Genomic DNA, 12,675 nt, shown 5'->3' on the forward strand with positions numbered 1-12,675 from the left:
TTCCTGTGTTGGGCAGGGGTGCATCTATACTGATGACTTATTTCAATGTGTAAGTGGATGATCTAATTTAACTCAGGGCAATGCTGTTTTAAGCTAGGTTGGGTCAGGATTTGGTTTTTTCCTAACCTAGATGCTGTGAAGGGAGTTGTGCCTGTTCCTAACTGGAACCAGATGCAACTGTTTTCACTGCCATTATGCAGTCCCCTGTCACCCCCCCCCCCCCACACACACACGTTAGGCCTACCCCAGCTGTGACATGTCACCTACCTTGTTTGTGGGGTTCTAGCTGACATCAGACAAAGCACTTTTGTACCAACGGAGAGGGGATGGAGGACTTTTCCCCTTCACATCTCCCTTAGAACATTAACACTCTGGCTGATGTCAGGGGGTGGGGACTCCTAGGATGGCTGTCAAAACCTCAACCCCCAAATACAAGCAGAGTATACATACACAATCTCAGGTCGAGTTTACAAGATACAAAGTTGAGTCAAAGTCTAAAGCCGATGTTCAGGTTTCAGGGAGCACAAGAGTCCAGGGTCTTGGCTCAAGCACTGAAGTTGCAGCCAACAAACAGGTAACAATCTTCAGTCACTGAAATCCTAAACTCACAGGTGTTGCTGGCTCTCTTCTCACCTAGCCTCAATGACCTTTGCAGCAGAAACCCTTCTGTTCTTAAATCCACAAAAAAAGGAACGGTTAACTCTTCCATAGGCTGCTCAGAAGAAGTGTCTTGCATTTGGTCAGAAGGCTGAGTAGTCGCTCCTTAACTAGATGTTGTTTCAGGGCATGGCTGAGTGAGCTGCTGTTCACTGTTGGGCTCCAGTTCTAACGCTGAGCCTTCTACTAGCATTCCCTCATCCTTGCTTTCTATGCTGTCTATGACAGTGGTTGCCCAGGGGCACCAGGCCATGTTCAGCATGGTTGGTCAATAGACAATAGAAAATGTAGGGGCATTAGCACATCTCAGTGGACCAGTTAAGAAAAAAAAATCTTAACTCATCCACTAAGTGGTGGTAATGCACATATTCATGTTCTTTAAGGATCAGCACTGAACTGCAGCAGGGCAGAGGAAATGAGAACAAAGGGGCAGAAAGTGAGAGTTCCCATACAAATTATGGGGTTTCCTCTCCTGGGGGATTAATTGTTATCCTTCTGGCTAGCTGTGTTTCCACATTTTTAAAAGTGCTTCAGCACTAGGGCTATCCTGTCAAGTGCTCCACATTTTGCATCCCACATTTCGAGCTCTGCGTGGGATATACTCTGATTGGTTGTAGTACATTATCTTGCTTCTTTCAGATCTTGTGGTAAAATTTTTGTGCAGGGTTTCTGGCCTGATGCATGCTGCAGCACACATTGAAGCTATATGTCTTGTGGACACCCCACCCTTGAGCTGGATTCAAACTGGATTATAGTGTTTGTGTAGAACTACCCTCATTCTTTGGGATAAGATCAAGTAGGTTTTTTTTTCCATTTAGAAGCTCTTTTTATGTAGTGTGTGTACTGCAGAGGACAGGTGGAAAGAAGGATATTCCAATGCACTAATGGTTCAAGCACTAGAATTATGTTGATTTTAGCCTTAAGAAATAAACTTCACTGAATTCCACATGACTTATCTTTGAGTAAACATGCCATGGTTCTTTTGCATAAAAATGGGTTTGTTTTTAAAAATATGTATAATTTATGATATACAGGTTTCTATGCTTGCCATCTATATCATTATGTCCATTTAAAGATTGAAACAAAAGCATAGCAGAAATCTACAGAATCATATTGTTTGGCTCTTTGAAATTTAATGGAAGATGCTAAAACACCTCAGGATTTCTCATATTATTTCCATCATGATCATCAGCCTACCTACCTTTCAGTATTAGTAAAAGGAAAAGTTATTATAGGATGGGCCAAGCCAGAAAGACCTGGAAGTCAAAATGGAAGGGTCTCATTTCCAGCATAAAGGGGAAAGATAAATATCAGGAGTTAAATAAGACTACCCTCATGATTGAACAATTATAACAAGCATAGCAATATTAGTAAACTGTTCCCAGGGGGGAGCGAGGAGGAGGAGGAGAAATGATGTAAAACAGGATACAGGTTGATGAAGAAAGCAACATGAGTACTTTTGAGAACCTTAGACAGATGATTATGTATAAGATTAATAAGACTCTGAGCTACAGTCAATCTATTTGTATTGTGTTTAGACAATAAAATAGCTGGAGTAACCAGGGGAAAAATTATTGCGTGCTTGATCATATTGAGGTATAACTATTCAATAGTATTCCTGTACCTTTTTATTTTTTAAAGTGAGCAATAAAAATTATTTACATTTTAAAAAAAGATCATTAGCCTACCTTAAAGAGCATTATGGTTTCTTATACCACAAAATGTAACTGTTTTAAGTAAAATAACACATATTGCCTTTCTCACTCATATTTGGCCAATTATTTATTTTCTAATCGATAAATATAAGGTAGAAAAGGTTAAGAAAATCTTTATTGTGCAAAATTATTTCATTCTAGCTTGATTTTCATATTGCTGTAAGGTACTGTTAATTCTCCCAGCAATCCAACCACAGTAATTGTAACTGATTTTCTTCTTACTTTCTTTCATATTATCTTCCTAATAAAAGGAAGAGGTTGAGTCAGACAAGTGATATTAGAACAGGATTTGGGATGTAGCACTTGCATTACTAATTTGGGCCCAGTAGAGGGCAACTGGGCTCCTAAACAGAAGCAAAAGCATTTATGGACAGTTTTTGAGTAGTGCTTAGTGATAAACAAATGTACGCTAAAGTTTGGCCTTGAGATTCAGTTCTGAAGCCACTAATTTGGTATACAATTCACTAGAGTTTAAATCTAATAATTCATTTACTAATGGAAAATGACACTTAAATACTGTTTTAAAATATGAATATTTCAAAGGGTTACAAGCCCTGAATATAGCAAATGAATTGATAATGTAACAATGATTTCTTCTTTATGTGAGTACATATGAAGGATTGCATTGCAATATATAGTTTGCTTCATTTGCAAACTAAATGAAAGAAATGTAACAAGAATAATGTCTTGTAAAAATACTAGGTATTCATCTCAATACTAGTGCAGAGATCACAGCAGTATCTCCATGGAGCTGCTATGGCTTATTGTTTGACTTTCATAGAAAATCCCAGGCTATTAGCTCCTGTGCTAGTCATGTGAACAGCACAGAGATTTGAAACATATTTATCTTTTGGATTTAAACTATCAGAACCCCCAAGGCAAATATTTAATTGGCCATGCAGTCTGGAGGGTTCGGACAACCCTAATCCAAAGGGATCTTTAACACGATCTGTGAACTATTTGTATTTATCATATTGCATCCTGCTCTTTCTCCAAGGTGTTGAAGTCATGAGACATGACATTGCCCCATTTTATGACACCACTGAAGATTATGCCAAGCAGCAGTGACAACTCCAAGGGTAGATGGTTACCTTTATGCTTATGTATATATCTGCTATGACAAAAGATCTCTGCTGCAGCAGACCAACGCCTTTCTATTGTCCTCTTGCTTTCCACAGTCCTTAACTGCCAGTATGTTGGGGAATATTTTAGTGTAGTTTTCTTTTGGAAATACCAGTTGCTAGTACTGGAAAAAATCCAAACATTGCCCATATGTGTTCTAAAGGCTGGACTATGCAGAAGATTGATTTGACTCCAACAGTGGAAACTGCAAGAAAATAATTCAAAATTCCCAATATGCTTAAAATCTGTACAGCTAATTAAAAATCCAAAAAACATCCAGCTAAACACAGATGTAATATATACTGGCACTCAAAAGTAGAATATATCCAGTGTGTTCCCAATGCACAACCAGTTGCTGATGAAGGACCCATATAAATCTTCAGTCAATTTTCTGCTTTAGCAACTGCCAGCTTTTATGTGAAGCAAATAATCTTTGATGGAAAGCTTTTGTTTTCAAATGTGCATGAAAAATCATTATTTTGTCTTCACAAACCCATTGTAGTTTGGACAAGGTTATACTAACTGGCCTTGGGTTGCCAAATGAAACCTTGCCTCTTGCAGACAACATCACAGGAGAGGTTTTGACCTTATGCAATTGCAAGGATGGCAAAGGCTCCACTAACTTAGTGTTCTACATACAGACAGTATTCATGACCACTCATGCCCATGGCCTTCATACTGTACAGCTTAGTGAAGAACATATTGTCAGGTCACTTGACTTTGCTCAGCAAAGCCTTAGACTTAGGTGGAACCATTTCTACAACTGAAAAAATAAGAGGTGTTATTTGATTTGTGATAGGCTGTCCCGCCCATTAAGAAGCATGTGGGGCTACTTCAGACAGAAGATTCGGAGGGATGACAGCAGTCCCTGGCTGTTCCTTTCTATTTGAGGACATGACTATGTATGAGACATTGACTGCCCTAGACCTTGTAGCTAAGTCTGCTGCAATTCAGGATTAAAGTAAGATTCACCTGGCAATGTAGGTTGTGTGTGTGTGTAATGGGGAGAGGCGATAGAGTTGTCCTTTGTCTCGGGTAGTAAAATGTCTTGAGCTGGGTCTGATTTTCATGAATTGGGTAGACCCATACTGTTTGCCCTCCATTTCCACACTGTAAAACAGGAAATCACAGATTTGGAGATCCTCCTTTACATCCCACAGTAGTCCTACCATGGGCTGCACTTTTGTACCAAACCAAGGTTCATGCTGGGCACACATCTTGGTTTAAAGAAAAACAGTATTTCCTGCGACAATCCTGTAATGTTTTAAGAAAATAAATTAATTTGGGGACGAGGCTTCAAATATGGCAAAAACTAATTTGATATTCTGTTTCCACTTGATACAGCATGAAGAACCAAGAGGTCTTTTTTGTACTCCTCTCTTTGCCCTTTTACGCTCATGAATACAGTTCTTCAAACTTGCTGAAACATAAAGGAGACCTAGTATAGTGCGTTAAACAATGTTTTGTTTTAAAAAATGGATAAAACTCTGGATATAAATTCAAAGATTGAATGGGGTTGTTGTGTGTTTTCCGGGCTGTATGGCCATGTTCCAGAAGTATTCTCTCCTGACGTTTCACCCACATCTATGGCAGGCATCCTCAGAGGTTGTGAGGTATACCTGCTATAGATGCCATAGATGTGGGCGAAATGTCAGTAGAGAATACTTCTGGAACATGGCCACACAACTTGGAAAACACACAACAACCTTGTGATTCCGGCCATGAAAGCCTTTGACAACATAAAGATTGAATGATATGGGACAGATTAAATGTTAACAAATAATGACATGAAAATATCATCCTCAATAAACACATGAGCAATAAGAGAAAGAATTCAGACTAGCATAATCAGGAAAATAGTGAAAGATTTAATTTAATAAAGAGGTTGAGGGAATTTCTGTTGGACTACAGATCTTAAATAAATTCCTAATCCTTAAAATTAAATTCCTTATACATTTCAAATAATCCCAGCCAAAGTTGCTATGGTTATAAAATGCACCAGTGTTGATTTTACCCCTGGGTGGTCACTCCATTAATTGGTTCAGAAGTTAATCTTACCTTGAATTTGACATTCCCCTAACAAGCCCATGCTTCTGTAACCATGACAACCTTTACCCCCAAATGGTAACAGGTGAAGTCTGTTTCTCTAGTCACCATCCTTGTACTTTATATTGATATCTTCAGCATGATTAGTCTTTTCTCTTTCATACTAGCCATTTAAGAAACTTTTCTTAAGGTTGTTGTAAGGAATAGACAAATCAGTTGCTGACTTTTCAATTGTGATCATATCTGAATGTGATCATATCTGAATTTGCTTCTCCTTTTTCACATCAGATCTACCTACTATATAAAAAAATATACATGGAAGATGTGTGTTTAAAGGTATGATGTCACATTAGTTTCTGGGCAAAGTACAAAGTGTTGGTTTTGACCTTTAAAGACCTTTCCATTAAACAGCTTTTAAAAACTCATTTATGCACCTTAGCATATGGAGAGGAGGAAGACTAGTACACCTTTATATATATCCTCGCCTAGATATTGAACAACTACTTCAGCCTGTGGAAATCGTGTATGATGGGTTATATTATGTTTATTTAAGTTCAATTATGTATTATTTTTATTTAGTTTTATAAATTTCTTTTGAGATTGTTTTATCCACTGTTTTGACTTGATTTATCATTGTCTGTTTTCGGCATTCAATGTTTGCCATTTTGTTACTTTTGTTGGAAACTGCCCTGAGTCCCCTCAGGGAGATAGGGCGAGGCACAAATAAATAATAATAATAATAATAATAATAATAATAATAATAATAATAATAATAATAATTTATTATTACATGGTTTGGGTCCAGATTATCTACAGGATCACCTTCTCCCATACAATCTGCCCCACACACTTGGGTTCTCTAGAGGGCGTCTGATCCAGCCTGACAGAACCTGACTGGCGACAATCACCCAGGGGACCTTTTCATTGGCTGCACCAAGACTATGGAATGACCTGCCAGAAGAGCTCTGAGAGGAAAAGGAGCTCTTGAAATTTAAAATGCATTTGAAAACCTATCTCTTCTACCCAGTAAGTTTCAATCATGAATTTTAAACTCATGTCTTGTGTTTTAATCTTTATTCTGTGTATTTTAATATGTATTTTATAGAAATATGTTTTAATAGTATGCGTATTTTATAGAATGTTTACAATGATTATGTGTTTTAACTATATTGTAACCCACCTTGAGCCACAAGAAGAGGTGGGTAAAACAATTATTATTGTTATTTATTTGGCTCTCCTTTAAAGAAGCCTGTTCCTTTCCCTTATGACTCAGACTTTGTACATAGCAAGGGAACATTGCTAGTGATTTTTGCCTTCATCTGAATAAAACCCCATCCTCAGTATAGCTGAAAGACAAATGCAGAAGAAGAAAATCATTAGACCTCATCACCAGTACTGTGCTATAGATTGAATATCCTTTATCCAAAATGCTTGGGACCAGAAGTATTTTTTTAAAAAATTAAATCTTTTTTTTTTTTTGGAATACCTGTATTTCATATATACATATCTTGGAGATGGGATCCAAGTTTAAACAAGAATTCATGTTTCATATGAACCTTAAATACGTAGCCTGAAGGGATTTTTACATGATATTTTTAATAACTAGGTCAGCAACATCCAGTTTGCTGAGATTTCAAGGCCAAAAATGAGACCAGGGATGCCGCAAGACTGGGCTCCTGTGATGTCACAGTGCCACAGCAGTCAGTGTTTGCAAGCTTTTGAAGGCTTATTAGTTTTATATTACCTTCCACTTCTCCTTAACAGACAAAACCTTAAGATTCATAAGAGTGTGGCACATAACCTGACAAATTCCTGTCACAATGGCTCTGAATGTGTTCTTTAAATGGTAACCTTTGAAAGTAACTAGAAAAACCATGACTGGTGACACAGCTGAAATACACAACTTTTACTGGTAGCAGTACTTTTGAAATATGAAATTACTACCTGGTCTCCTCAGAAGTCATTACTGATAGGTGATTGCATTACTAATTTATCATATCACAGGTATGGATCGTGATATATAGGATTTTTTCCAGACCCACTGCTGTACTTGAGCTTTGTTATAATTCCATTTTCTGGGAGTTTTCTCCCAACCTTTACCCTTTTGCCACCAGGGGACAGGAAAGCTCATGGATCCATGATTTGCTCAAATTAAAGCCATGACTCTGGGTGCCTATAGCTATCATCTCTCTCCTTATTCCCTTCTTTTTGTTCCAGCCTTTTGGTGGAATGAATGGTCACACAAACCTCTTAACTCAAAGGCATTTGGCATCAACTGGGAAGGAATAGAGATCAGAGACAATCAGGAATATACAAGCTTCATACCCGAATACAGTTTTCTCCCCTATTGTGTAATATGATGGGAGATTTTGTTAATTTCTAATTTTTTGTGATTGTTTGTAAAGTAAAATCAACAAAAATGTATGGTTTTATAACAAAGCCCATTATTTTGAACAGATCATTGTGTATTCTAGGGAAAGTACGCAGTTTTCTGCACACAGTTTCTTTTCATAACCACCTCCCCCCAAATTCAAGCAATTTTTTACACAAAAACCTCAAATGTCAAAAATTAACAAGATAATTACCGGTAGGCATGAGAAAAGGTTGTGAGTATTCTTAACACTTCCACTGTCCAGTCTTTAAAACCTACCTTGGATATAAAATCAAACTTCCATATCCTGTACCATAGATCACCATGAAGTTTGTCTCCTTCTTGAAGAGCTGGAGATTTTCTTAAAGCAATCTTAACCATATTTGAATTTTGTACAAAGTAAATCTAAAATTGCAAAAGCCTTCAAAAACTGAATGTTTTTCAAGTTTTTCTTATAGTGGGAAGAAAATTGCCAAAATTAGTTGTTGCTTCTTTCAAAAGAAACTTAGTGAAAAAAATTACATTCTTACTCTGATATTTAAAATAGCTACAGAATATATCTCACATCATAAATAAGGCTTAAAAGGATTTTGCTCTTTGCCAATTTAGTAGCAAGCAAGCACATAAAAGGTGAATTACACAGATTCGCTAAAAATAAGAACTGCTCACTTCATACGCAGATTGAAAGATATGCGTAATGAGCACTGCAAATGTTTTTTGCCCACTAGTTACATAGTGCAGAAATATGGGATCAGATTTTTTAAAATTGTTTTTATGTACATATATGTCTGCAACTGTGAGAAATCACCATTATGAAGATTTTGTGGATAGTAGCTCCCAGCATCTCTTAACATTGAACATTGATGTTTTGAGCTGGTGAACATCACAATCCAATGAGACTGTGGAGGACCCCCTTGACCAATCTGACATCTCATTAAAGAGTGACAAGGCATTCCATTTAAGATATACTACTAATAGGCACGTGCATTAAAGCACTGAGCTGGAGACCGAAAGGCCCCAGGTTCAAACCCCGGGAGTGGCGTGAGCAGCCGCTGTTAGCTCCAGCTCCTGCCAACCTAGTAGTTCGAAAACATGCCAATGTGAGCAGATCAATAGGTACGGCTCCGGCGGAAAGGTAACGGCGCTCCATGCAGTCATGCCGGCCACATGACCTTGGAGGTGTCTACGGACAACGCCGGCTCTTCGGCTTAGAAATTGAGATGAGCACCAACCCCCAGAGTCTGACATGACTGGACTTAACGTCAGGGGAAACCTTTACCTTACCTACTAATAGGCGCAGAAAAGATAGCAGTCAGTTTTCTTTATAAAACAGAACTGATGAATAGAGACAACTTAAGCCCGTTTTCTTGGGCATTTGAAGCCCCTCCCATTGATTTCTCTTTTCTAGCCATCAATCACACACATAATGTTCCTATTAGAGTTGCCATTAAAAGAGGTCTTTTCCTTGTTTGTACTCCTGTCTCCCATCCATCTCCACAAAGTTCACAGATTAGTATTTATTAGCACACTGCTACTTTTGTGTCAATAGGGGAAGCGCACACAAGTTCCCTGGTAATTGTGACTTCCAGTATGTCTTTGGTGACAGAACAGCAAATTAAACAAGGATAAAGAGGGACAGGTTGCTTAGAATACACAAAAGATAACAGATTTAACATTGCCTGTGTTTAGAAGCTAATGTTCCCAGAAGCTCCTTTGTGAGTCATAATTAGTAGTAACTTCCATTTATATCTCCCCTTTCCTTCCCACATCCATTTACATTCTACAGGCCATATGTGAATGATTTCTGAACCTAAAGATTGGGAGAAAAAGGGCAGGAGCAAGCGTGGAGAAAACACTTATTTACAGAAAATCTGACAGTGAACACTTTGAATGGTTATAGTTTTGATGGATTTGTGCATATCTTCTTCGATTTCTTGCCCTGCTATAATGAGCAGAAAATGCTTTTTAGTACATACTTATATTTGTATTTGTTCATACTGTTCACATTTTCACATTCTTTATTTCTATCTTCTAAACTGTGCGTTATTCAGCATCTTTATTATTTCAGGCCAGCTTTGCACTCTTTTTCTTTAAAAATGCAACCTTGTTACTGCCTGCAGCTTTACAATAAACATATATATAAAATTGATAAAAATTGTGTAGGCATGGCTAGACCTAAAGAGTGGAGTTGCCTGTTATCATGGGAAGCATACATTAACTCAACTGCTATAGTGTCTCTCCCCCATCTTCCACTACATTAACACTGCACTCCCTCTGTTTTATTTTCCTCTTTCTTTTTTGCCTCTTCCATCTTGTTCCTTGGTTATTTTAAAAACCAAAAAAAATAGAGATTACATTTATTGTCAAAATGCATGCCAGTACAGTAGTAGAAAAGATGCAGCAATGGTCTTTAATGGCTCTTCAGCTTTCAGTGAAAGAAACTATCCAAGGTCCTGAATGCTATTTTTGAAACATTCCCAGAACATTGGCCTGACTGTTTAGAGCAGTGGTACTCAACCTGTAGGTCCCCAGGTGTTTTGGCCTACAACTCCCAGAAATCTCAGCCAGTTTACCAGCTGTTAGGATTTCTGGGATTTGAAGGCCAAAACATCTGGGGGGCCACATGTTGAGAACCACTGCTTTAGAATTTAAACAAAGCCTACATTTCTATGGTTCCTCATCTTCCATCTTCTTCTTTATTATCATTAACCACATTATCATCATTGCTTTAAAGAAGGCACATGGAGAAGAGGTTTGAAATGTTCCATTATTACCTTTTCTAGGATGTTGATAAGATTTTTGACTTGTTAATGGTGTTTGTTTTTATCTCTCTTGTTATTTTATTAGAATGTATTGATTTCACAGGCTAGAATTTTCATTTTAAATGAATAATTTAGTTTCTCTGATTATTCACTAACACCTCCCCCCCAATCCATTAGAATGTGTCAACTTTATGCACAGAGGATGGGAGTAAGGTTCATCTATTCATCTATAAGGCAATGCGGCATAAACCACACTGAACTCAATAATAATTATTTTTGAGTTTAAAACATTTTGGACTGCACTATTGAGGTGGTTTCAAGCTGTCCTCCAGCCAATTGAACTAATGCTGGACTACAGATCACACAGGTCTATGTAAGTGCAGTGGAAATTCACTACATCAAAAAGAAAAGAAAATGTGTTTTTGGTTTTCCTGGGTAATTTTTAAGTTGTCAGGTCAGATTGTCCATAATATTTTTAGTAGCCATTCTTCTATTGTTGGGATTTCTTTAATCTTCCACTTCCTTGCATAGGTTATTCTTGCAGCCGTTACAAAGTAGTTGAACAGGATGTCTTTATTTTTCTTTAATTCTGAACCTGTCATACCCAAGAGAAAAGTGAAAATGATAATCTAACCCCATCAAGAACCATAGAAGAATTTCTTATAATAAGTGAAAAGGCGAATGGGAGTGAAAGAAAACAAACAAGAGTCAGATGCAAATAAAGATGAAAGAGATTGGAGGTCAACAATACTCCCCCTTTTCTATCCCCTTTATTCCTCACTTTGCCTTGTGTTTACCTTTAGACTTCCCACCCCCGCTCCCACCAATTCTTCCCAAACATTTTTTCTTCTTTTTAAACCTTTGTTATAAAAAGTCTTTTTTGTGTTGTTTCAATAAAATTTACTTTAAAAAGAGAGAAATTGTTTGCTCTTTTATTGTTGTATTGCATTTCCCATCTTCCATCTTCCCATGCCACTTAGCTATACCAGCTAAGGCTGCTAGACATTGGAGACTGGCAATATCCAGATTACCCAACACTGCTTATCTGTGCTCTACATTATTGTTATTGTTATTGTTATGTGCCTTCAAATTGCTTCTGACTTATGACAACCTAAGCTGAACCTATAATGGGGTTTTATTTGAAAAATGTATTGAGAATGTGGTTCCCTTTGACTTCTTCTTCTTCTTTTTATTTAGAGGTATTTTATTTACACAAATTGTAACTGTAAGTCAAATTGTGTACAAATAATAACGTTCTGCTACCAAACATACATATTAAGGTAAAAATGTACTCTTATAGCTTTTCCTGGAATGTTTAATCTCTGGACAATCTTACCTGATGCTCCAACAGTAGTCAGCCATCATATGTACATCCCATCCACCCTGATATAGTGCTTCCATGACCTTCAATTTTTGGTGGAATTGTTCATCTTGCTCATCATGGACTACACCAAGGTTTTCCAGAAAGTCAGTAAGTCTGAAACAGAACTATAGCCAGTATTAAATATATTTAAACCTGAAGAGCAGGTTTATACCTGCTGTCTTACTACTGTTGGATTTATGTCATGTATCTATTCTCATCATTCATTTGAGTTGTATTGTCTTTTAGTGACATCCCAACATCATTAATATCTTGATCTTGATATCATATGGCATGATGTTACATCATTCTATCTAGTTCTACTTTGTAGTGCTTATTGGCTCAGTTGCTTTGATTTCTTAAAGCACTGAGACAGGATAATGTCACACTTTGTTATTTTAAAACCAACCCATTTGCAACATCGTATTGGATTGGCTGAACAGAGAAAGCAATATGATCTAATCTATGGAAGTCCTTTCCAACTATGCAACCAACAGAACATTGTTAGAAATAGACATTGAATTATTTTGAGACACCACATTGTTGTTTGGTAAAAGAAGAAAATGTTACACATATTAAAAAATACAAGCAAAATATCACAGAATACTTGATTTTGGGTTTTTTTTTGTGAACCATAAGAAA

At 37.2% G+C, this 12,675-nt stretch overlaps 1 long non-coding RNA gene across 1 annotated transcript; it reads left to right on the top strand.

The window, feature by feature from the left end:
- Positions 1–3,565: 3,565 nt before the first annotated feature.
- On the top strand, positions 3,566–12,070 carry LOC134295415 (uncharacterized). The gene is made up of 3 exons (XR_010001974.1): positions 3,566–4,455; positions 6,346–6,566; positions 9,698–12,070. It is a non-coding gene; the product is annotated as an uncharacterized LOC134295415 (long non-coding RNA).
- The last annotated feature ends 605 nt before the right edge of the window (positions 12,071–12,675 follow it).

Source organism: Anolis carolinensis, chromosome 1, assembly GCF_035594765.1.
Source record: "Anolis carolinensis isolate JA03-04 chromosome 1, rAnoCar3.1.pri, whole genome shotgun sequence".
NCBI lineage: Eukaryota > Metazoa > Chordata > Lepidosauria > Squamata > Dactyloidae > Anolis > Anolis carolinensis.